General features: G+C 40.3%; 1 protein-coding gene across 6 annotated transcripts in view; it reads right to left on the reverse strand.

Annotated features, from left to right (window-relative positions):
• Positions 1-22,826, reverse strand: part of LOC102158325 (uncharacterized) — a 503,690-nt gene that overhangs the window by 471,124 nt on the left and 9,740 nt on the right. Inside the window, exons 2-3 of one of the 6 annotated variants that reach the window (XR_014822502.1) lie at positions 21,797-21,878; positions 21,049-21,106 (exon numbers count right to left, since the gene is read on the reverse strand). The exons of 4 other annotated variants lie outside the window; for them this stretch is intronic. The gene's annotated coding sequence lies outside the window, so the exon portion shown is untranslated. The remainder of the gene's footprint in view (positions 1-21,048; positions 21,107-21,796; positions 21,879-22,826) is intronic. One more of the 6 variants, XR_014822500.1, reaches the window with a different exon arrangement.

Raw genomic sequence — 22,826 nt, forward strand, 5'->3', positions numbered from 1 at the left:
AAGAAATGTGCAAGAAAAGAAGCTGAAAGCTCATAAGGTGAGAAATCTTTTTTTTTTATTTCCAGATTTATTTATTTGTTTGTTTGTTTGTTTATTTTGTCTTTTCTATGGCCACACCTGCAGCATATGGAGGTTCCCAGGCTAGGGGTCTAATCGGAGCTGTAGCTGCCGACCTATACCAGAGCCACGGCAATGCCAGATCCAAGCTGCATCTGCGATCTATATCACAGCTTACAGCAAGGCCGGATCCTTAACCCACTGAGTGAGGCCAGGGATCAAACCCACAAACTCATGATTCCTAGTTGGATTTGTTTCCGCTGCACCATGACGGGAACTCCAAGGTGAGAAATCTTAAAGATTATGGGAGTCATATCTGAGAAATGTGGAAGTCAAATGTAACAGCTGGAGCATTTGTAGGACTATGTATCAAAGTTGCAAGATGTTTTTTAAAATCCCTGAATTCATAATAATATTTACATAATCTTAAGAGGTATAAACTATTACGCATAAAATAAGCAATAAAGATTAAAGATAATACTGTACAACACAGGGACTACAGCCAATTTTTATAGTAGCTATAAATGGACTATAGCCTTTAAAATTATGGATTATTATATTTTATACCTGTAACATATAATATTACATGTCAACTATACTTCAATAAAAATAAATACATAGATAAATAAATAATAAAAACTTATTGCTTACCTTTGGAGAAAGCTAAGGAACTAATTCATTGAAAGCTAGCTAATGATGGAAAAAAATCAAACACAGAGTCTACCTTCCTGTATAAACTGTACTGCAGGGTAATCTGATAGTTAATGAGGGAAAGTTAATCTTTATAGAAATAATTTTAGCTAATAACAAAATGATAGAATTAGAATATTACTATTTTAAGCACTCTTAATGAAATAATGATTAGGCAATAATAATTCATGGCTGTAATATAAGAGAACCAAAATCATTAGACTTTATATGCCTCTTCATGGAGGTATATGTAATAAAAATCATAGCTGAATATGATCAAGCCCCTAGTTCTAACAAGCAATCAATTTAAAAGATACAGAAGAGAGAGAAAATGTTAACCTCATAGGCATGCAATAAGCAAAATCCAGAATGTGGAAAACTCTGAAGGACAAATGGTCTAGTTTCTTCAACAAATAAGTTTTAAAGTAGCCCAGAAAGTGGAAGGGAGAAATGAAAGTGTACACTTGTGAGGTTTTTAAATTATGCATAAAGTGGCATGATATCGTTCAAAAGTAGATATAATAAATCACTTAAAACATTAGAAAATGAGGTATAATTAATTAGCTAAATGGAGATAAAATAGAATAATAGAAAAATTTAAATTAACCCAAAAGCAGGCAAAAAAGTGTAGGTAAGAAAGAAAAAATAAAGTGAATAAACAGAAAAAACCTAGTAAGTTGGCAGATTTAAATCCAACCATATTAACAATTACATAAAATGTAATACAGTAAATATTCAAATACTAGCAGAGATTTTTCAGACTGGATACAAAAGCGTGGTCCAACTATTAGCTGCCTACAGGAAATCCAAAGATAATTAGTTAAAAGTAAAATGATAGAAAATGACATATTATGGGAACACTAATCCAAGGAACATTAGACTGGCTGTGTTATCAGACAAAATACATGTTAGAGCAAGAAAGGTTATCATTGGTAAATAGGGTCATTTCATAATGATAAAGGGGTTAATTAACCCAGAAGACATAACAATCCTAGACACACATGCACCCAAAACAGTGAAGCAGGAAAAGGGATCTGAAAGCTCTATTCCACAATTATAATAGAAAATCCAACACCCTCTCTCAGTAATAGAATTAGTACATAGGAAAACAAGTATGGATATAGAAAATCTGGACAACAGAATCAAACACTTGATTTAATTGACATTTCTAGAACACTTCAACAAACAAACACAGACTACACATTTTTTCCATGTACACATGAAACATTCACCAATGCATCACACGCCAGGTCATAAAACCAATCAAAAATTTTAAAAGAACTGAAACCATGCAAAACATATTTTCTGACTATTAGAAATTTACCTAGAAATTAATAACAAAAATAGTAGGACATCCTCAAATATTTAAATACTAATAACATATTTCTAAATAACCTATGGGTCAAAGACAAAGTCACAAGAGAATTGGAACACATTTTAAATTGAATGAAAATTAAAACACAACATATGAAAATATGTGGGATGCAGCTAAAATGCTTAAAAATAAATTTAAAGCTCTGAATGCTTAGATTAGAAAAGAAAAATGGCCTCAAATCAATGACCTAATCTTCCACCTTACTAGCAAAAGAAGAGCAAAGTGAACCCAAGCAAGCAGCAAAAAGAAAAATAGTAACAAGCATAAGTCAATAAACTTGAAAAAAGAAAAGCAATTAAAAAATAAAAATCAATGATACCAAAAGCTAGTTTTTTGGGGGTTTTTTGTTTTGGTTTTTTCTTTGTTTGTTTTGGTCATGCCTGTGGCATGCAGGAGTTCCTTGAGCCAGGGATCAAACCCATGCCACAGCAGATACAATCCCCAACCACTGAGCTGAAAGCTAGTTCTTTGGAAAGATCCCTGAGAGTGATAAACCAAGCTGGGGAGGGGGCAAAGACACATATGACCAATACTGGGAATGAAAGAGAAAATATCACATTAGATGCTAGAGGCTATTAAAAGGATACACTGGGAGTTTGGGGTTTGTAAATGTAAACTATTATATTTTGAATGGATAAGCAATGAGGTCCTATTGTACAGCACAGGAACTATATCCAATCTCTTGGGATAGAACATGACGGAAGATAGTATGAGAAAAAGAATGTGTGCATATATATATATATATATATATATATATATATATATATATATATATGACTAGGTCACATATATATATATGTGTGCATATATATATATATATATATATATATATATATATGACTAGGTCACTATGCTGCACAGAAGAAACTGGCACAACACTGTAAATCAACTATAATTTAATTTTTTAAAAAAGGATAACATGGGGATATTTTATGCCAATTTATTAACAACTTAATAAAACAAATTCCTTGAAAGAAACCAACTCTGAAAGCTCACTCAAAATGAAATAGATAACATAACACAGTAATCCTATAACTATTAAAGAAATTAAATCTGTAGTTTAAAACCTTCCACAAAGAAAATCTCAGCCCCAGATGACTTCACTAGGGAATTCTAGCAAATTCATGAGAAACAAATACTATCAATTCTACACAAAACCTTGCAGAAAACAGAACAGCAGGGAATACTTGCCAACTCAGTTTTTGAGGTAAGTATTATCCTGCTATAAATACTGGGAAAAAATATTACAGGAAAATAAAACCATAGACCAGGATTTCTCATGAGACAAATGCGTCTCACCAAAATATTAGCAGACTGATGTCACAGTGTATAAATTCCAAGGGATAAAAACAAAAAAGGAGTAAATTTAGATATCAAAAGATATTTAAGGTGTTTAGCAAGCAGAAGTTTGTTTAGATCATGTATGGACTCTGGCTAAACAAAATGAAATCAGAGAAATTTGAACACTTCTCAACATTTATTCATATTAAAGACTTATTGTCAGTTTCTTCAGTGTGATAATGGCATTATGATTACATTTTTTTAAAAGGGTACTTTAAGAAGTTCCCTGCTTGGAAGTACCTGTTGTGGCTCAGTGGTAATGAGCCTGACTAGTATCCATGAGGACGTAGGTTTACTTCCTGGCCTCGCTCAGTGAGTTAAGGATCCAGGGTTGCTGTGAACTGTGGTGTAGGTCACAGACTGGCTCAGATCCAGCATTGCTGTGGCTGTGGCGTAAGCTGGCAGCTACAGCTCCAATTCGACTCCTAGCCTGGAAACTTCCATATACCACGGGTGCGGCCCCAAAAAGAAAAAAAAAAAAAAGAAGAAGTTCCCTGGTGGCCTAGTGAGTTGAGGATCCGCCATGATCACCGCAGCAGTTCTGGTCACTGCTTATGATCCCTGGCCTGGAAAATTCTACATGTCACAGGTGCAGCCAAAAAAAAAAAAAAAAATGTAGAAAAATGTACTTCATCTTTTTTCTTTTTTTAATGGCTGTACCTGCAGCATATGGAAGTTCCAGGGCCAGGGGTTGAATTGGAGCTGCAGCTGCTGCCTACAATACGGCCACAGCAATGCCAGATCCAAGCCACATTTGCAACCTGTGCCACACCACTGATCAAGGCCAGAGATCAAACCTGTATCCTCACAAAGACAACATCAGGTTCCAGACAGGAACTCCAAAAAGAGTACTTTTAAGAAACAATTAACCATACTTGCTGGAAAAAGTACAGATACTGATCACATGCATAATCTCTAGGATTTGCTTTGAATGAATGTATTGTGATGGTGGTGGTAAAAATGGAAGAGGTTATAGATGAAACAAGATTGGGCATAAGCTGATATTTGTGGAAGCTTGAATCACTACACTGTTCTCTCTAGTTTTACATATGTTCAAAAATTTCCAAAAACTTAAGTTGAATAAATTTAATAAAGAGTTTTAAAATAAATGGTTAAAAGTACTATTCTGCTAACACATCCCTGAGACGGCCATTCCATTAAAGAACAACAATAGGCTTGCTAAGCTATAAATCATTTTCCCTTGACTTCGAGAGGAAGCTATTGAGGTCTAAGTTTCAAACACAGCCCCTCCCCCAATTGGTTTACTATGAAAATAGTAAAAAGCCTTCATATTTCAAAGCTTTTTTACACAGCAGTGGTAAATTAAAACTTACTTCCTTATTGACAACTTCTTCTGTTCCCATCCCAGAAAAATCATTTTGTGATTTGATGTTTTTTTCTTGAATATTTAGTAGGTGCCAGACACTCTGCAAAGTTGCAGAGATATAAAGTTGAAAATAAAATAAAGAACATGTTTCTTGGAGTTCCCGTCGTGGCGCAGTGGTTAACGAATCCGACTAGGAACCATGAGGTTGTGGGTTCGGTCCCTGCCCTTGCTCAGTGGGTTAAGGATCCGGCGTTGCCATGAGCTGTGGTGTAGGTTGCAGACGCGGCTCAGATCCCGCGTTGCTGTGGGTCTGGCGTAGGCCAGTGGCTACAGCTCTGATTCGACCCCTAGCCTGGGAACCTCCATATGCCGTGGGAGCGGCCCAAGAAATAGCAACAACAACAACAACAACAACAAAAGACAAAAAGACAAAAAAAAAAAAAAAAGAATATGTTTCTTTTCAGTATCTACTGTGCAACAAATACTGCAATGCCTGTCATTTCACTAGGAGGTATTATGATCTTCAATTTGTAAATGAGAAAATAAGTTTAGTAACTTGATTTGTGACTTAAAAGAGGTGTCATTGTTTTTAAAACTCACTTATAAGGCTAGCGAGGATGCCAGATAATGTTGTTGTTTTGTTTTCTCTGCACCATGGGTCATCAAGCTCTTTCAGCAAAAGGCCAGCTGACAAATATTTGGGGCTTTTCAAGCCATGTGTCACATATTCTTCTATGTTTTGTTTTGCTTTGTTTACAGCCCTTTAAAAATGAAAAACATTCTTTGCTCTGAGCCTTAGAAACAGGCCTGATTTGGCCTGTGGGCTGCAGTTTTATAAATGTGGTATGTTTCACTTAAATTCATTTATAATATCTCATTTCAATTAAAATCACTGAAAGACTACACTGCACTATTCAGTACTAATCACAGCAGAAGGACAATCACAAATACTTTCTCTGCTTGGCATTTGATCACTGTTTTTCCCTAGAAGTTTACAAATGAACTGAGACCGTTAGAAGCAAAGTGACATCACATGGTAACCTGACTGCAAGAACATGATTATTAGTTGTCCTGCCAGGAAAAAAATAAATGCTTAGCTTAATTCTATGATTCTATCTTAATTTTATGAATGGAGTTTATTCATTCCATGGCCACAACAACAGATTTTCGAACTAGATCAAGATGCTATAAAACAGGAATTCCCATCGTGGCTCAGTGAGTTAAGAACCTGACATCATGTTGGTGAGGATGCGGGTTCAATCCCTGGCCTCACTCAGTGGTTTAAGGACCCAGCATTGCTGCAAGCTATGGTGAAGGTCACAGATACGGCTTGGGTCCAGTGTTGCCATGGCTGAGGTGTAGGTCTACAGCTGCGGTTCTGATTTGACCCCTAGCCTGGGAACTTCCATATGCCACAGGTACAACCCTAAAAAGAGAAAAAAAATACCATAAAACATGTTTTTATACTAACCAGAATGGCCACCATCAAAAAGTCTACAAACAACAAATGCTGGAGAGGGTATGGAGAAGAGGGAACCCTCTTACACTGTCGATGGGAATGCAAATTGGTGCCACCACTATGGAAAATAGTATAGAAATTCCTCAGAAAACTAAAAATAGAATTACCATTTGATCCAGAAATCCCACTCCTGGGCATCTATCCAGAGAAAACCATGACTCAAAAAGATACATGTACCCCAATGTCCATTGCAGTACTATTTGCAATAGCCAAGATATGGAAGCAACCTAAATGTCCATTGACACAGGAGTGGATAAAGAGGTTGTGGTTCATATACACAATGGAATATTACCAGCCATAGAAAAGAATGAAATAATGGCACTTGCAACATGGATGGACCTAGAAATTATCATGCTAAATGAAGTTAGACAGCAAGACACAAACCTCATATCCTATCACTTATAAGTGGAATCTAAAAAAAGGATACAAAGAACTTATTTGCAGAACAGAAACTGACAGATTTTGAAAAACTTATAGTTACCAAGGAGACAGGTTGGGGGCAGGGAGGGATGGGCTGGGGGTTGGGATGGAAATGTAAAGTTAGGTTGTGATGATGATTGTACAACCATAAATACAATAAAATTCATTGAAAAAAAATATTTGTTTTCACAAGTGAGAGAGGGAGTTAGAAACCAGTATTTCTTTCTTTCTTTTTTTTCTTTGTCTTTTTAGAGCCATACCCTTGGCATATGGAGGTTCCCAGGCTAGGAGCCGAATTGGAACTGCAGCTGCTGGCCTACACCACAGCCACAGCAACGCAGGATCCAAGCCACATCTGCAACCTACCTACATCAGAGCTCACAGCAATGCCAGATCCTTAACCCACTGAGCAATACCAGGGATCACACCTGCATCCTCATGAATGCTAGTCAGATTCATTTCTGCTGAGCCACGACAGGAACTCCAGGAATCAGTATTTCTTACTCAGATATTCTAAACACAAAAATGAAGCAGGTTATTTTTAGGCCTTCTTTGCTGAGCTAATTGCATCAAAGTAAAATGTGTTCTAAATAAAAATAGATGTTGTGAAATAAAATGTGAAGAGTTTGGGAGTTCCCATCATGGTGTGGCAGAAATGAATCCGACTAGGAACCATGAGGTTGCAGGTTCAATCCCTGCCCTTGTTCAGTGGATTAAGGCTCCGACCTACAGGTCGCAGACGTGGCTTGGATTTGGTGTTGCTGTGGCTGTGGTATAGGCTGTCAGCTATAGGTCCGATTAGACCCCTAGCCTGAGAACTTCCATATGCCATGGGTGTGGCCCTAAAAAGCAAAAAGAAAAAGAAAAAATGTGAAGGTTTCCTTACTCCCCCCATGATCTCCTGCCCACTTCCTTCATGCTCTCAGAGGCCTCACTTGTCCTTAGGAAGACTAAGACTGCTTCACAGGAGTGCAGAAAGAAAGAAAGAATCTCAGTTCTTTAGTTTCTAAATCAATTTAAAAATCCATAACAGAGACAGCAGTCTTAAGACCAAAGCATTTTCTTTTCAAGAATCAGGCTTCCTGAAAAAACAACCATTTGAGAACCCAGAGTGATAAGAGCTGAAGTCAGCAGGGCCTAGAGGTCAACAAGAAATTGGAATGAGAAGAGAAAAAGATGAAGGAGAAAGTAGATGAGAGTTGCTTGAGTTGCAAGGAGGGAAGGGAAAATGGAGGGGCAACTACCAAGGAGGAAAGGGGTATGGCCAGGACAGGTCTTAGGGAAAAAGGGGAATCCACTTTAAAGGAGAGCTAGCCTCTGCCTGCACAGACACTTCTTTTTGAACACCTTTCAAATACCAGCCAGCCTGGTAGCAGGCAGTTCACTACCCTATAAGTTAGGCCTGGAAGTGTTCTTATTTGTGCCAAGAGCAGCAGAATGGGCACTGTCCTTTGACAGTGGCCTGCAGGCTCTTTGTTGTTCATTCAGGCCTACTGAAGCCCTGAGAATTTGCTCAGCACAATTCAAACAAACAAGGTAGGACAGACTGGGCTCTAGCTTGAAACCCCCACTCTCCTTCCACATTACCGTCATTAGATAAAAACCCTAACTCCAGGTGTTATGAGACACCTGACGTTCAGAGAGAGTGTTATATACACAAAGACACCCTGCTAGCAAGTGCCAAGGCTAAAACTTGCCAATTAAAAAAGGTCACTTCTCACCCAGCTCTACAAGTACTAAGTCATTGGCTACTGCAGACACTGACCTTCAGCACCTCATGAAAGGAGTTCAGGGCAGAGATCAGGAATGAGGCACTCTCTGTGCTCTGGAAAAACTGGTAGAACAAGTCTTCAGATATTTTTAGGAGAAAGTTTTTATGAACCTTGCATCTTCCCATACTTAGAAAATATTAAAACTTTTAAGATATCTCTTATCCATGACTGGCAGTAATCTTCCATTGAGATGGGTGCTTGGTTGCATGTATCCTCTTTGCAAAATAACATATATACTGACCTCTTTGCTTATGTCTTCAAAAGCGTTTCTTAAAGTTCCGTGAGAGTCTATCTCCTGGGCTACAGTTCTCAGTAAGGCACTCAATAAACTCAACTCAAAACTCTTATGTTGTGCTTTTTTTTTAAAAGTCAACAGATTCAAGCCCAAGTTGGTCTTGCTCCAAAACTATGACTCTTAACTGCAGCATTATACTGCCTCCCAAAATTCATTTTGGGGCTACATTTCTACAATATTTTTTTTTTTTTTTTTTTGTCTTTTTGCTATTTCTTTGGGCCACTCCTGCGGCATATGGAGGTTCCCAGGCTAGGGGTCCAATCGGAGCTGTAGCCACTGGCCTACGCCAGAGCCACAGCAACGCAGGATCCGAGCCGTGTCTGCAACCTACACCACAACTCACGGCAACGCCAGATCGTTAACCCACTGAGCAAGGGCAGGGACCGAACCCGCAACCTCATAGTTCCTAGTCGGATTCGTTAACCACTGTGCCACGACGGGAACTCCATTTCTACAATATTTTTTATGAAAGTCCATCTACCTAGAATAATATAAGAACATGAAGAAATCCCATTTGTATTACCAATGACACACAAGTATATACACAGCTGCTATACCAAAGTTCCTTGTATATGTTAGCTCACTACGTTGCAGAAACCACTGCATCAAAAAGAGACAAATGGCACTCAGACATGTAGAATAGCCAGGTTTATTCAGCACTGGTGCATGCTCAGAGGAGTCGCCTCCAGAGTCTGAGCACCAGGTCTTTGTTCTGGGTAGCTTTTATACAATACAGACTTCTAGGTCTTATTACTCCCGCCCTCACCCCCCATCCCCACTCCCCCACCCCCACACCCCGCACACGCAGCCCTGCCCTCCCCCTTCCCTGAGCAGACAGTGCTCCTGCCTAAGAAGCTAAGTAAACAAGATTACAAAAACAAAACTGATGAAACTGATAAGCAAGGCTTGGAGCAAGGCTAGCAGAACTGCTAGCAAAGATATAAGGCAGGTAGTTGTTACAAAATTACAAGAAGGGTGGTATGGGGTGAGCAAAGCTGCTGTCAGGCACATACTGGCCTCCTCAGTATGTGCCCGAGTATGTTCTTTGGTTAAAACTCTTACTTCAACTGAATCCCCACAGCTACCTGCAATGTAAATAGTAAATGTAAATAGTGTTAGAGATGGGAATTGGATGCTCAGATAGGTTAATTAATTTAACCAATGCCACACTGCTAGTAAGCAGCACAGAGCCGGGAACTCAGCCTAGAACTGGCTAATGCCAAAGATGTTATTCTTTCCCACTACTGCAAATCTGCAAACAAACATGTATACAGAATTTATAAAAACAAAGTGCATTGTATTTTTAAATTTCCTATTTATTTCATGTAAAATAAACTTTCTATTCAAACAAATTCCTGCCCATTACCCTCCAATTTCTTGGCTGACAGCTAAACAGAAACTTAATTTTGTTCTGCTTACAATGCTGATCGTTAACAAATAACTTGTCTTATTATATGTTCCTGACCTTAAATATTTATCTACACTAAATTCTCAGCACAGGATTCAGATACATAAGTAATAAGAGAAGAAAGGGAGAAGCAAGTGAGTCAGAGAAAAAAGAAGAAGAAAAAAGAAAATGACTAGAATTAGGAATAAAATGATTATAAATATCTCCCTAGAATGGGTAAAGTTAAAGATAATAATAAGTGATATCTTAGGATTTCACAGATAAATGTGCAACATCTTTTTGTAAGTAAAATCCGCTATACAATTTTAGGGAAACAAAATGTACCACCACCTCAAAATATCTCTTTGGCATGAGAGATAGTTCAAGCTGAAAGCAACCAAGGCCCAAAGGCTCAGGAAGAAACTTTGACCTTCCCCTTAACGGACTAAAGAAAGTAGATAGAGGACCAGTCCAGGAAAGGAGCTGTCACCATGGACAACTATAGTGTGACCTAGGTGAGCCTACAGGGAGGCACCTAGTAAAGCCTATTGGTTTAAATTCCCCTCTATCCCTGCTGGCCTAGCAAACATTTACTGACCAAATTTTCATTTTCCATCTCCATGAGAATTGCCTTCTCCCCTCTGAAGTCCCAAACCACTACCCTCAACATCCTCTTTTGTTTTCAGCTGAGAATGGTGTATAATGTGAAGGCTTCAGCCATTCTGGTGTTATTCAGTTGTCCTGGGTCTCTTTCAGAGACACCTGTTATTAAATTTTTGTGTCATTTTTCTCCTGTTACTATGTCTCATTTCAATCTAATTCTTAGACCAGCCAGAACTTAAAAGGACAGAGGAAAATCTTTTCCTCCCCAACAGTATCTTTTATATTCCATGCCAGTGAGTTTTAGCCATGAGTGATAGGCAAAACTGTATTATTAATCTCAAGACCAGGTGCAACATCTAGGAACCTGCCTTTAAAGGTGAAAAAGCCTTCACCAGCTCCTCCAAGTGGCCACACATCTCAAGCACTGCAGAACTTTCAGCTGAGATTCAATTTTACTCCGTTGATCTTAAAAAAAGTTCATTTTTTAAGGAATCCCTGCTGTCATTACTTGCAGTTCTTTGGTACACAGCAATTTATTTGTGAACTAGGAATTTTTAATCTTAAGCAATGATACATATGAGTTATGAACACACTATCAGTGGGCTCTAACATTTTTTTAGGATTCAGTAGCTTATAAGGAGTGTTGCTTCCTGGCCATAGTCCTACAATATTTATTTACTAGAGTAACTAAATGGCATGCACATGGCATGGTTGGGCAGAAAAAATCTAAATTCTTCTCTAGGACAAAATGAAACACATTTCCTCCATCTGAATTCACTGAATTCACTTCAACAGATCTTCACTAAGCCCATAATGATTACCAATCTGGTGCAAATAACAGAAAGCAGCATTCATTCTGGAAAACCCACTTAGCAAACTGCCTACCTAGAACAGCTTATAAATCTTCCCCTAGGACTATCTGCCTTTTACCCTTTGGAAGAATTTGTCAGGGTCAGTACCAGGGAACATCACAAGAGAAGAAAATTGCAAATTCTATTTCAATGCCTCCGTTTTCACCATGGGTGACTTCATGTCACCTCCTGGACCAGCCCTCCCACCTCATGCCAGTCAACCCCACCTTCAACCTTGTGGTTCTTTGCTCAATCTTAATCTACACCTCTGCCTCCATCCTAATCCACACAGGTCATGGATGTGTATTAGTAAAATTTTAAACAGCTATGCTCTCTGGAGTGTTGGGATGTTCGCAGGGACCTTTAAAAACTAAAGTGTTTATTAAGAATCACAAGAATGCTTTGACTCAAGGACCACGGTGCTTTTCGAGCCATTGTAAAATGAAAGGACCAGGAGCTGACAAAGGGACATACTGTATTTTTAGAGTGGCAGTCAGAAGCCAACTTCATTGCCTCTTTGAAAATGGAAAAGGGATAAGCTGCACTAATTGTGAATGTGGATAAAATGCAGCTTCCCCAAATCCCCCTTTATTCATTCAGTTCCTCCCAAGACTAACCCTTCACTGGCTGCTCAGGCACTGTTATGGGCACTGGGGCTACACAGACAGACCACACTACACTTTTCTGCAGGGGTCAGGTTACAGTGGGGACAGCCATATAAGTCAACAATTATCCTATAGTGTGATGAGCATTTAAAAACTAAGGTTACCTAACATAGATTATGAGGCCGGGCTGCACAGGGGAAGGAAATAAGGGTTGGAGGCTTCAAGGAAAGCTTGTCCAAGGAAAAGGCATCTGGGCTTAAGGTCTGCCATAGAAAGGCTGAGAGACAGGGAACGTGTGAGGGATGGGAGGAGGAAGGGTGGGAAGATGGAGGGCGGGAAAGCAGGTCTTCAACTCAAAGTCTTTTGTCTCAATCTCTCCATTCCAAGGAACTGGAAGCATGAAAGAAGACAAAAGCCACGTCGGCACTCTCCTGATTTATCCCAGAGTCTCAGCTCCTGGTAACCACAGCCACAGCCCAGTAGTTGAACCCAAGGTTCCACATGCCCAGCCCTCCCGGTACCACCTCTCCCCACCCCCCATCTCTGGTGACCCCCCCTCTCCAAGCTGGACTGTCGACCTGGCTAACTCTCACTCAGATCCAGAGAATTCCAAAGTGGGACTACTGTGTCCCCAGAATTTTTTTCTCACAGAAGTTACTTGCAGAGAAAGTGTATTCTGGGTTACAAAATGCCAAACTCCGGGTAAATTCTGACCACATACTTCTAGGGGCACAAATCACTTTGTCGTTTAGTTTTTTTTTCTCCCCAAGAAAATCACAGTCCAGAGCCTACTTCCAGGCTTCACTAAATTCAGTTAGTTCCTCTTTCAGTTTGGTTTACATATCCATGGGGCCAAGTTGAAAGTCTTCTCCCAAACCAGAAAGTTGGTTTCCTTTCCATGGTAGATTGGGTGAGTTTGAAATCTTCCCAGTTTTGTCTGGCCCTGCTCTTGCAAACAATAAACCAGAAAATAGTTCTATGTGGGTAAATTAAATGGTCGGGTTTATTAAAACATCATGGAGGCTGCTAATGAATGAAGACTAGTGCCTTTGCTGTAACTGAGCAGGGCCCTGTGGGGCTCCTGGGTACAAAAGCTTTTCTGTGTCCCCCATTTCTTGTTTTTAGGAAATGGGCCTCATTCAGCCTCCATGACCTTCCCTGAGTTTCTAAAGACAGGTTCAGACAGTTGCTGAACAGTTCAGGGAAGGGAGGGGATGCAGAAACAAGGGAGAAACAATAGTACAGCCTTGGGGCAGGTTCCCGGTTCCCTCTCAAAGGATACATGTAATAATGTAGACATCTTAAACACCTAAGAGAAAAGTTATATTCCTTATGCTTCTTTCAGAAAATGAATACTTTAAAACTGAACAGCTTGTCCTTCTCCCTGGCTTAACTGCACCCTAAACACAACCACCCATAACTTAAAGATTAGGCACCCTGAGAGCAACTGACTGTGGGTTAAAGATTATTGGCACATGATGTTTTTCAGGAACTTTCCTAGTTTGTTCTAATCTCTAATTAACATGCCCTTTTCGCAAGTACTGTTATTCTCGGCAGCAACACACAAGACCACCATTGTGATCATGCTGAGAGCTCCTGACTCCAGTTTGATGACTAAGATTCCCCCAAAGAAAAAAGAATGCATGTCTGTCCCCATCCTGATTCCTATCTGAAAACCTGTTTTTCTCCTTTTTACTATAAAAGTCCTCATACTTCTTTCCAATGGAGGGCACAGTCTTCAAGGCATTAGCCTGCTGTGGCCTCCTTTGCCTGGCGAAGCAATAAAAGCTATCTTTTTCTCTTTTACCCAAACTCTCTCTGTGTTTCAATTCGGCACTGGTGGACAGAGGCCAAATTTCAGCAACAATGCCATCAGCCCTATGCCCCGAGAGCCAGGCTAAATATCTTCTAAGTTCACCAGCCAAGTGACTCTTCCTATCACCCCCGCTCCTTCCTTTCAAGTCCAAGAAAGAACCTAAGGAAACCTCCCTTATAAATGGTGGTCACAAAGTCATCTTTTATTACCCTGTTCCTCTATCTTTTCTGAGAAAGAACATTAGACTTTGGGGTTTTATGAAGGTGGGCATATCAGATTTTAATGTTAATAAGCTTTGGAAATGTCCTTAAGAATAACTGCTAGATATCAGTATCTAAGTCTTCTAACCCGCTAGTCTGGAAGGTAACGTTTTACTGTGTAATTAAGGTTTACTGAACCACCAGGGACTAGCTGCTATGTATACAGTGGCTCACTCCACTCTCACTGGACACAGCCGGGAACAAAGGAAAATGATACTTTAACATTTCACTGCTTGGCCCAAAACACTGCACATATACCCCAGTAGTTTTATGCTAAATGGTTCTCAGATTAACTAGGAAACCAGAAGACACAGACCACACAGAAAGGCCTGGAGATGTCTGGTCCAATGTCACATGTTCAATAGCAAACCAAAAAAGTGAGGTGAAAATGGTATGTTACCAAAACAATTTTTAAATGAGATGACTTCTGACCATCCAAAGGAAGAAGTGGTTAGGAGGATAAAGGTAATTTTGGAGAAGCTCTGAGTATCCTAGTTAAGCAACTCCAGATAGAAACCTAGATAAATTTACCTCCAAGAAGTTAACTCTAGTAGTTTGATGCTATAAACCACATATCTACTAGGACTGTATTCAAAAGTGATTTCATAACTCCAGTCTGGATTCACTTCCATGAACCCATGAACATCAAGGAGTAAGGCATACCTTATTTGATTTTTCCACTAATGAAACGTGTGATTTCATGAAAGAAATATAAGAGAATTACACTGAAGCTTAATAGGATGCATGCAGGGAAACAACATGGAAAATTTAGCATGTAAATTGAAGGACCAGGACCATCTACCACAAAATTTTTGGTATCAAGTTTACATAAGATTATGAATCTTGGATTGGAGCAGATATGTTTTTTTTTTGCTTCTATCAAATATGTCTGCTGACCTGAAAATGCCCTGCAATTTCATACCTTTTAAGTATGGCTTAAAAACAACTGATCACAGGATTATGAATCTTGGATTGGGGCAGATATGTTTTTTGCTTCTATCAAATATGTCTGCTGACCTGAAAACGCCCTGCAATTTCATACCTTTTAAGCATGGCACAGCGGGTTAGAGATCTGGCATTGTCACTGCAGTGGCTCAGGTCGGGGTTGCTGCTTTGGAGCAAATTCAATCCTCGGCCCAAGAACTTCAGCATGCTGCAGGCACAGCCAAAAATAATAATAATAATAGTAACAACAAAATGGAACAAAACAAATACAACAAAACATCTGACCAGAGTGTGTGAGTTATCAGAAATCTTAGACAATCAAATCTTTCATCCTCCAGTGAGAGGAAGAAAGTGAAATCCAGAGAGGCCCGTCCAAGCCTCCTTCACTAGCTTTCTGCCCCTCTTCCTTCTCTTCCTCCCCATCACCCTTCCACTCACATCCCAGCCTGAGCTCTGTCTCCTCAACTCCATCCCTATCACGAGAATTCCTCTCCCAGTGACACAACTGCATGTTCTGGCTTGGAGATTCCCTTCCTACCCTCCACACAACAGTCCCCTGGTTTTCTTACTATCTCTGATGGCTTTGCCTTAGCATGCTCTCCCCTTTGATCTTCATCTTCAATGTCAATGGTCAGATCCTCTTTCTTCTCCAGCTACACACTCTCCGCCAGGCAAATTCAACTCCTTCCAGGACGGATAGTCCCGAGATCTCCATCTTCACCCCAGGCCTCTCTCCAGAACATCAGGTCCACATCTCCAAGTGCCCACGTGAACTTCTGCATACCTATCCTACAGACTTCTCAAACTTAATATGTTCCAAAATGAGGGTCTTCTCCCCAACCTCAAATCCACTCTCCCTCCCAGATTCCCTAAATTAGAGAATGATATTCCACTTGTCCAAACCAAAAACCGACAAAATATCAACATAAACTCCACCCTTTCTTCTTTCTTTCGCCCCAGTGTTCAATGAATCAGTTAGTGTTAGAGATCTTATTTATCATATGTTTCTCTGCTCTGTTCATTGATCTCCATATCAGCTGCCTCCATCCTAGCTCAAGCCACTGCATAGGGCTGCTAACAGTCCTCTTCCTTCAATTCAGGTCACATTTTCTTCAGAGCAGACAAAATGATCTTTCTTGTCATCTCACTGCTAAATTCCTTCGATGTCTGCTCAGTGTTCTTAAAATATGCCCAAATTCTAACACAAGTGTTGAGGCTCAGCACTGTTTTGCTTCCTCTTACTCTCCAGCAGGCACAAATGTCTGCCTCCGTCATTGTCAGTGCAGCTTTTTCATGCATCTGTTTCTCCTGGAAGTTTTAAAGACACATAAATGTCTGCACATACACAAAGGCTAAAGTTCAGTGATCTGGCCTGTTTACTTTTGCTGCCATGCTTTTCCTTTCAACTAATTCTGCCACATTACCAGGATCGAGCTGTTCATTTCTGCACACACGCTGAAGGGCCAGAAAAATAATTACTGGTTTCTAGAAATACAGCAGCTATTTCTGTTTTCTCTTTTGACACTCCTTTCGGTGTCCAAGTTCTACAAAACAGACCCTTCCACAGAAGGGGGCTTTTGCCAAAGGAAAAAATCTGACATTTTTTTAAAAACATGAAAATGCCATAGAGAACAGGGAAGAGAGAAGATAGGAGAAAAGCAGTATCTGAGCTAATGATTAACATCCAACCCTGACCCTGTCAACAGCAGTCCTAACTTCACAATTAATCAACTCCAAATTGCTAATGTCTTACCAGGTACTTTTGGGGGGATAAAAGTTGTTAACGATAATACACCAATGGTTCTAAAGAATAACGGAAATATTTAAGAATCGCTGAGAAAACTTTTGTAAAACAGGTGGCCTAGTATGATCCCTGAGGCCTCTGATTCAAGTGGGTTCTAGAGAAAGCTAGAGCATTCATGTTTTCAAAGCCTCCCAGGTTTTAGATGCACACAACACCCAAGAACCACTGAGATACACATTTGTAATAAACACCTAGAAAATGTGCTCAAAGAGTCTTCCAAAGTGTCTGTTCTCTGCAATTGGCTTAATAAATCTTTTTTATTCTATTTTATTTTTTCTTTTTATGGCCGCACCTATAGCATATAGAAGTTCCCAGGCTACGGGTAGAATCAGAGCTGCGGCCACTGGCCTATGCCATGTACAGCAATGCCAGATCCAAACCATATCTGCGACCTACATTGGACCTTGTGGCAACAATGGATCCTTAACCCACTGAGCCAGGGATCGAACTCGCATCCTCATGGATACTAGTCAGGTTCTTAAGCCACTGAGCCACAACAGGAATTCCCTGCCTTAAGGAATCTTTCACAAGAATTCCAGAATTCAAACTCTACAGATGAGGAAGACTTTCAGGAGCTTCAGAAAGCAACAGCATGACAGTCCGACCAGACAACGCTGCCAGAGGTAACAATAAACCAGTAATCCCTCCCTCATTTGGAAAAATAGGAAACACCAGGATGTAATTCTGTGGAACAAACAAAATCTTTAAAAAGAAAATAAATCAAAATGGTGACTATCCTCCTTCATTTATGATGAAAGAACAAAACAGGTGACTTTTCAGTTTTTTAAGAGTATGAAGATATTTCAAGGACATAGGTTTTAAGGAACACTGTAGGTATTCTCAAATTTTTTTGATATGATGCTTTTAGAATGAAAAATAAGTCTTTGGATTGACATTTTTGTGATCAAATCTTTGCTCTGTCACTTACAAGTTGTATAATTGTGGGAGATGGGCTGACTTCTTTTGAACCTCAGTTTCCTCTGTTGTAAACATCAGATAACGCTAAGCAGGAAAAGGAAAAGTTCTGCAGTGGATCACACTGGCTCACAGATGCCTGCAGAAGAGCAGCCATTTATTGGAGGGAAGGGAGAGTGGCAGACAAGTCAGAAGTATGCCTGAGAAGAGGCACTTTGTGGGAGAGGCTGAAATGTACTCTGTGTTGGGACAGGCTGAAACTAGTAACTAACCAACTAACCAACTAAATAAATAAACAAACAAACAAACAAATAAAACAATGAACAGCTTAAGACATTACCTCTCTAGTTTATGCTAAAGCCATTCCTCCAGCCATGCCTCAGCTGCTGGCACAGAGTTTATGCATCAAGATGCAACAGAGAGTGGAAGACAGGAAATGTTTTCACAGCACTTAAACACTTTAGTCATATAAATGTTCAGCTTTCACCTGACGGAGTTATGGCAGCAGCTGGGAAAACCAAAACACCAAACAGGATTGAGAGAACTTCAGTCTGAATACATCAGTCCTCATGAAGTTTGGACCAAAGACCACCAAAGGATGGGGAAGCTGGGAAAGATCCTGGAATTCAGCAGCAGGTGCTGTGCTCTGGGTCACTGCTTAATTATTGTCATCCTGAGTTGGATCAAACTGGTTAGACACAAAGAAAATTATTGCATATGTATGTAAAGCTGCCAGCACATACTAAGAACTCAAAAAATGTTCTTTTCTTAACACACCATTTATCAGTTAAGTGGCCAATTGCCCTGGAGAAGAAACGATTACCCTTCCACCCTAAAAATAAACAAGACCATCAGCAGTGCTATGGAGATTCCCAAGGCTCTTCATCACTTCTCCTGATGCTTCAAACGACTCTTACCTGGAGTGCCAGCTTCTGGCTGCACTGAACCTCAAAGGCTGCGGTACACATTTATTTCTTCTTTTCTGTCACAGAAGACAGAGAGTGAGACGCACATTCGTCTGCATAGTGTACTCTAATATGTAGAGAAAGCTAGGCATTGGGGCAGTCTCCCCACAAATAACAGATCAGTGCAAAGCACATATGGAGCAAGGCTTGACCTTTTGTCATATTCATCATCTCTGTCAGGGAGCTGGAACGGGACAGGTCTCTGCTTCCCTGAGGTGATTTAAAAGTAGTGTTTCAGGGGAGTTCCCATTGTGGTGCAGCCAAAACAAATCCAACTAGTATCCATGAGGATGCGGGTTCCATTCCTGGCCTCACTCATCAGGTTAAGGATCCAGCGTTGCTGTGGCTGTGGTATAGGCTGGCAGCTGTAGCTGCAATTTGACCCCTTGCCTGGGAAACTCCTTATGCCACAGGTGCAGCCCTAAAAAGCAAAAAAAAAAAAAAAAAAGTAGTATTTCATACACAGTAGGCTGAACAGCCCCATGACAGTGGGGTTATCTACTCTGCATTCTTCTCTTAAGAAGTGTCTCTCTCCCTCTTCCACTTGATAAATTCCAGAGCCACAATTTTAATAGCAGTTCATCCTGACCACTGGCTCCAGGAGTAGGTGCCAAGGCCAGCTGAGCCAATGGCTCTTTTCTCCAGAACTTAGGACAATAAAAACCTTGAGAATAGTCTCTCTGGATGTTCTGATATTTCATGTTTCCCACTATGTGAGATGAACACATGTGGAGTGAGAAGCAGAGGCAGGGCCAGAGCAGCATCCCAGGCCCGGGTCCCAACTGCCTGAGTCCCACTGTACCCCTAGTCTTCCCAAGGCTTTGCTGTACAGGTCTTCCTTGACCCCAAAAGAATCCTGTTTCTCTTTCCTTTGTTGTTGGTATAGTTGCTGTTACTATTCAAGCCAGCTTGAGTCCATTTCTTGTGCGTACATCCTACAGAACCTAAACTAGAACTTAAAAATGAATACTTAAAAATTGAGCTTGCTGTCTTAGTCATCCAAGTGAAAAATACACTATATAAAAATCATTTGGTCTGATCTTATTTTTAATCTCCACCTGGAAGTGTTTCTAGACATCCGACCAGGCATATTAGCACAACCTGTTCTTACTTCCGTAAGAACTGTGACTGCAGTATATATACTATATACAATTCAGTTTACAGACAGTCCCTGACGTACAATGGTTCAACTTAATGATTTTTTATTTTTTGACAGTGCAAAAGTAATATGCATTCAGTTAAAACCATACTTTGAACTTTGAATTTTTATATTTCCCCAGGCTAGTGATATGTGTCTCAATTCTCTCTCATGATGCTAGACAGTGGCAGGAGCTCCTAGTCAGCCACTTGATCACCAGGGTGAACCACCTGTACATTTACAACCATTCTGATTTTCACTTTCAGTACAATATTGAATCAATTACATGATATTCAACACTTTATTACAAAATAGATGATTTTGTGAACTACAGGCTAATGAAAGTGCTCTGAGCATGTTCAAGGTAGGCTAGGATGAGTTGTGATGATCAGTACGTTGGGTATATTAAATGCATTTTGACTTATAATTAGTTTCAACTTATGATGAGTTTTCTGTGATGTAACCCCATCCCAAGTCAAAGAAGATCTAAAGCAATTAAGAACATTAACTCTGATGCCAGACCTCCTGGCTTTGAATCCCAGCTCCGCTTAGTAGATTCTAGGACAAGCCACCAGATCCCCCCTTCAGAACTAAAGAATTTCTTCCCCCAGATCTAGGGAGTGGTTGCAACAGGCAGCTGGCTAAACTGTCTTCTACAGAAGAGAGCTGCCTCAGCCAAGGTCACAACCCTTTCCCAGGGACAATTTGCAGAATATAAAGGCCCACCCTCCTCATCTCAATTCTGGAAAATGATGGTGGGCCATCCTTGCTCTGGCGCTCCCCAAGGAGTTGACTGAAGATTCTGCTAAGACTGCATCAAACCCCAACTTCTCCTTCAGCCCAACCCCGCTTCCTTCTGCCCCAAGTGTTGATCCCAGGAGAACTCCCTGACACACTTTCTGTGTGCAAATTTCACACCAGAGCCCACTTCCTTCCTGGGGTACCCAACTTCCAACAACTCACCTTCTGTGAGATCGCACAAGTCACTCCATTTCTCTGCCTGCGTCTCAGTTTCCACCATCTATAAAATAAGGGTAACAATAGGACCGACTTCACAGCAATATCATGAGGATTAAATGGATTAACATATATAAAGTGCTTAGAACAGAACAGCATCAGGTATGAGGTAAGTGCTTTCTAACTCTCAGCCACGCTTATATTTACCCCTCAGTAGCAAATGGACTCTTATTTCCTTTTATACAACTTAAATTATGAAGATCAGACACATCCCCAAGGGACCCTGACTTTGCGCACAAAAGAGTTCAGGCTTACAAGGGTCCCTGAATCCAACATCTCCCTTCTGACCTGGTTCACTAAGAGTCCAGCGTGAAAGCCCTTAGGGATCACAGAAGGAGATTCATCTATTGCCTGGCACTTGTGCCTGAGATGGGGCGATGCAGGGTAGCCTTAGAGCCTGATTTTTGCCAATCTGTTGTTTTTGTAAGTGGTGCTTTGTACTTGTGCCCAGAGGTGCTGGTGATGAGTGCATTGCTATAAAACTAAACATAAAACATGCGAAATGGAGCCTAAATCATAAATACAAAAATTCTAACAGCAGGTTAGATTTTATGGTTCTAATTTGTCTTCAGTTGACATGTAGCATTGCTCTTGGCATCACTTAGAGTGGTGTATGCAAATCAAAGGTAAATATGTGCCCAAATAATTAAATTTAGCTCTTGAGTGAGGTCAATATTGATAAATGAGTACTAACCATAATTCCTGATGAAGGGATACATTTTCTTTTTATTATTCTGTTGTGAAAGATAAGTAGCATGTTTTACACTTGCCTTCACCTAGAAAGTGATGATTGAATATTTCAGTGAAAGTTTCATATGAATCCAAGGCAAAACAAACAAACAAACAAACCCACAAATGGAGATTCCATTAGGAAAAAAGGCAGGATCTGAACGACCCAGAATTTGCCCTTTCTATAAGTTAAAGTCACCACTGGCTAAGAGTCCTGATGTAACAATGGGATAGGGAGTGGAGAAAGAGAAGGTGTTAAAGGAGGCTACCTGGCTGCAGTTCTGAACAAAGAAGAGATCCTCTTGCGCAATACTATGGGCTTTAAAGACCATTGATATATTGGTAGCTCCCAAACCTACATCTGAATTTTCTCTGATGAAATACAGGTCTCCTACTAAAAGTCTCCTTGAATGTCAAGTAAGTATCTCAAATATTATATGATGCTTAATTTGCCTCAAAACCTCCTTCTCCCCTGGATTTCCCCATCTCAGCAAATGACATCAGCATCCCTATGGTTCCTCAAACCAAAAATCTAGGAGTTATCCTTTGAAATCCCTGTGCTACTTTCCATGTTCTGCACAACTTCCCTAATCCAACCTCCATGTCACTCTCCTCTTCTATGATGCTCCAGCCCTGCTGGCCTTCCTTCTGTTCCTCAACTATCAGTTCTCTGCTCTTCACCCTAGTAATCTCAGATCCTTCCCACCCTAAGGCTTCTCATCAATTCCTTCCTCTGCCTCAATTGTTCATACTCCTAGTCAGCACTTCAGAAGCTCCTTCTTGCCATTCAAATATTTGCTTAAGTGTCTCCTCCTCAAAGATGCCTTCCCTGACCATTGAAAATAAAGAAGACATCAAGAACATCTTTGTGGAGTTCCCGTCGTGGCGCAGTGGTTAACGAATCCAACTAGGAACCATGAGGTTGCGGGTTCGGTCCCTGCCCCTGCTCAGTGGGTTAACGATCCGGCGTTGCCCTGAGCTGTGGTGTAGGTTGC

The sequence above is a fragment of the Sus scrofa genome, chromosome 13 (genome assembly GCF_054392235.1).
Source record: "Sus scrofa isolate SSC_HxYL_T2T_F1_AM1 chromosome 13, Sscrofa_HxYL_maternal_Yorkshire_Landrace_v2.0, whole genome shotgun sequence".
In the NCBI taxonomy this organism is placed as follows: domain Eukaryota; kingdom Metazoa; phylum Chordata; class Mammalia; order Artiodactyla; family Suidae; genus Sus; species Sus scrofa.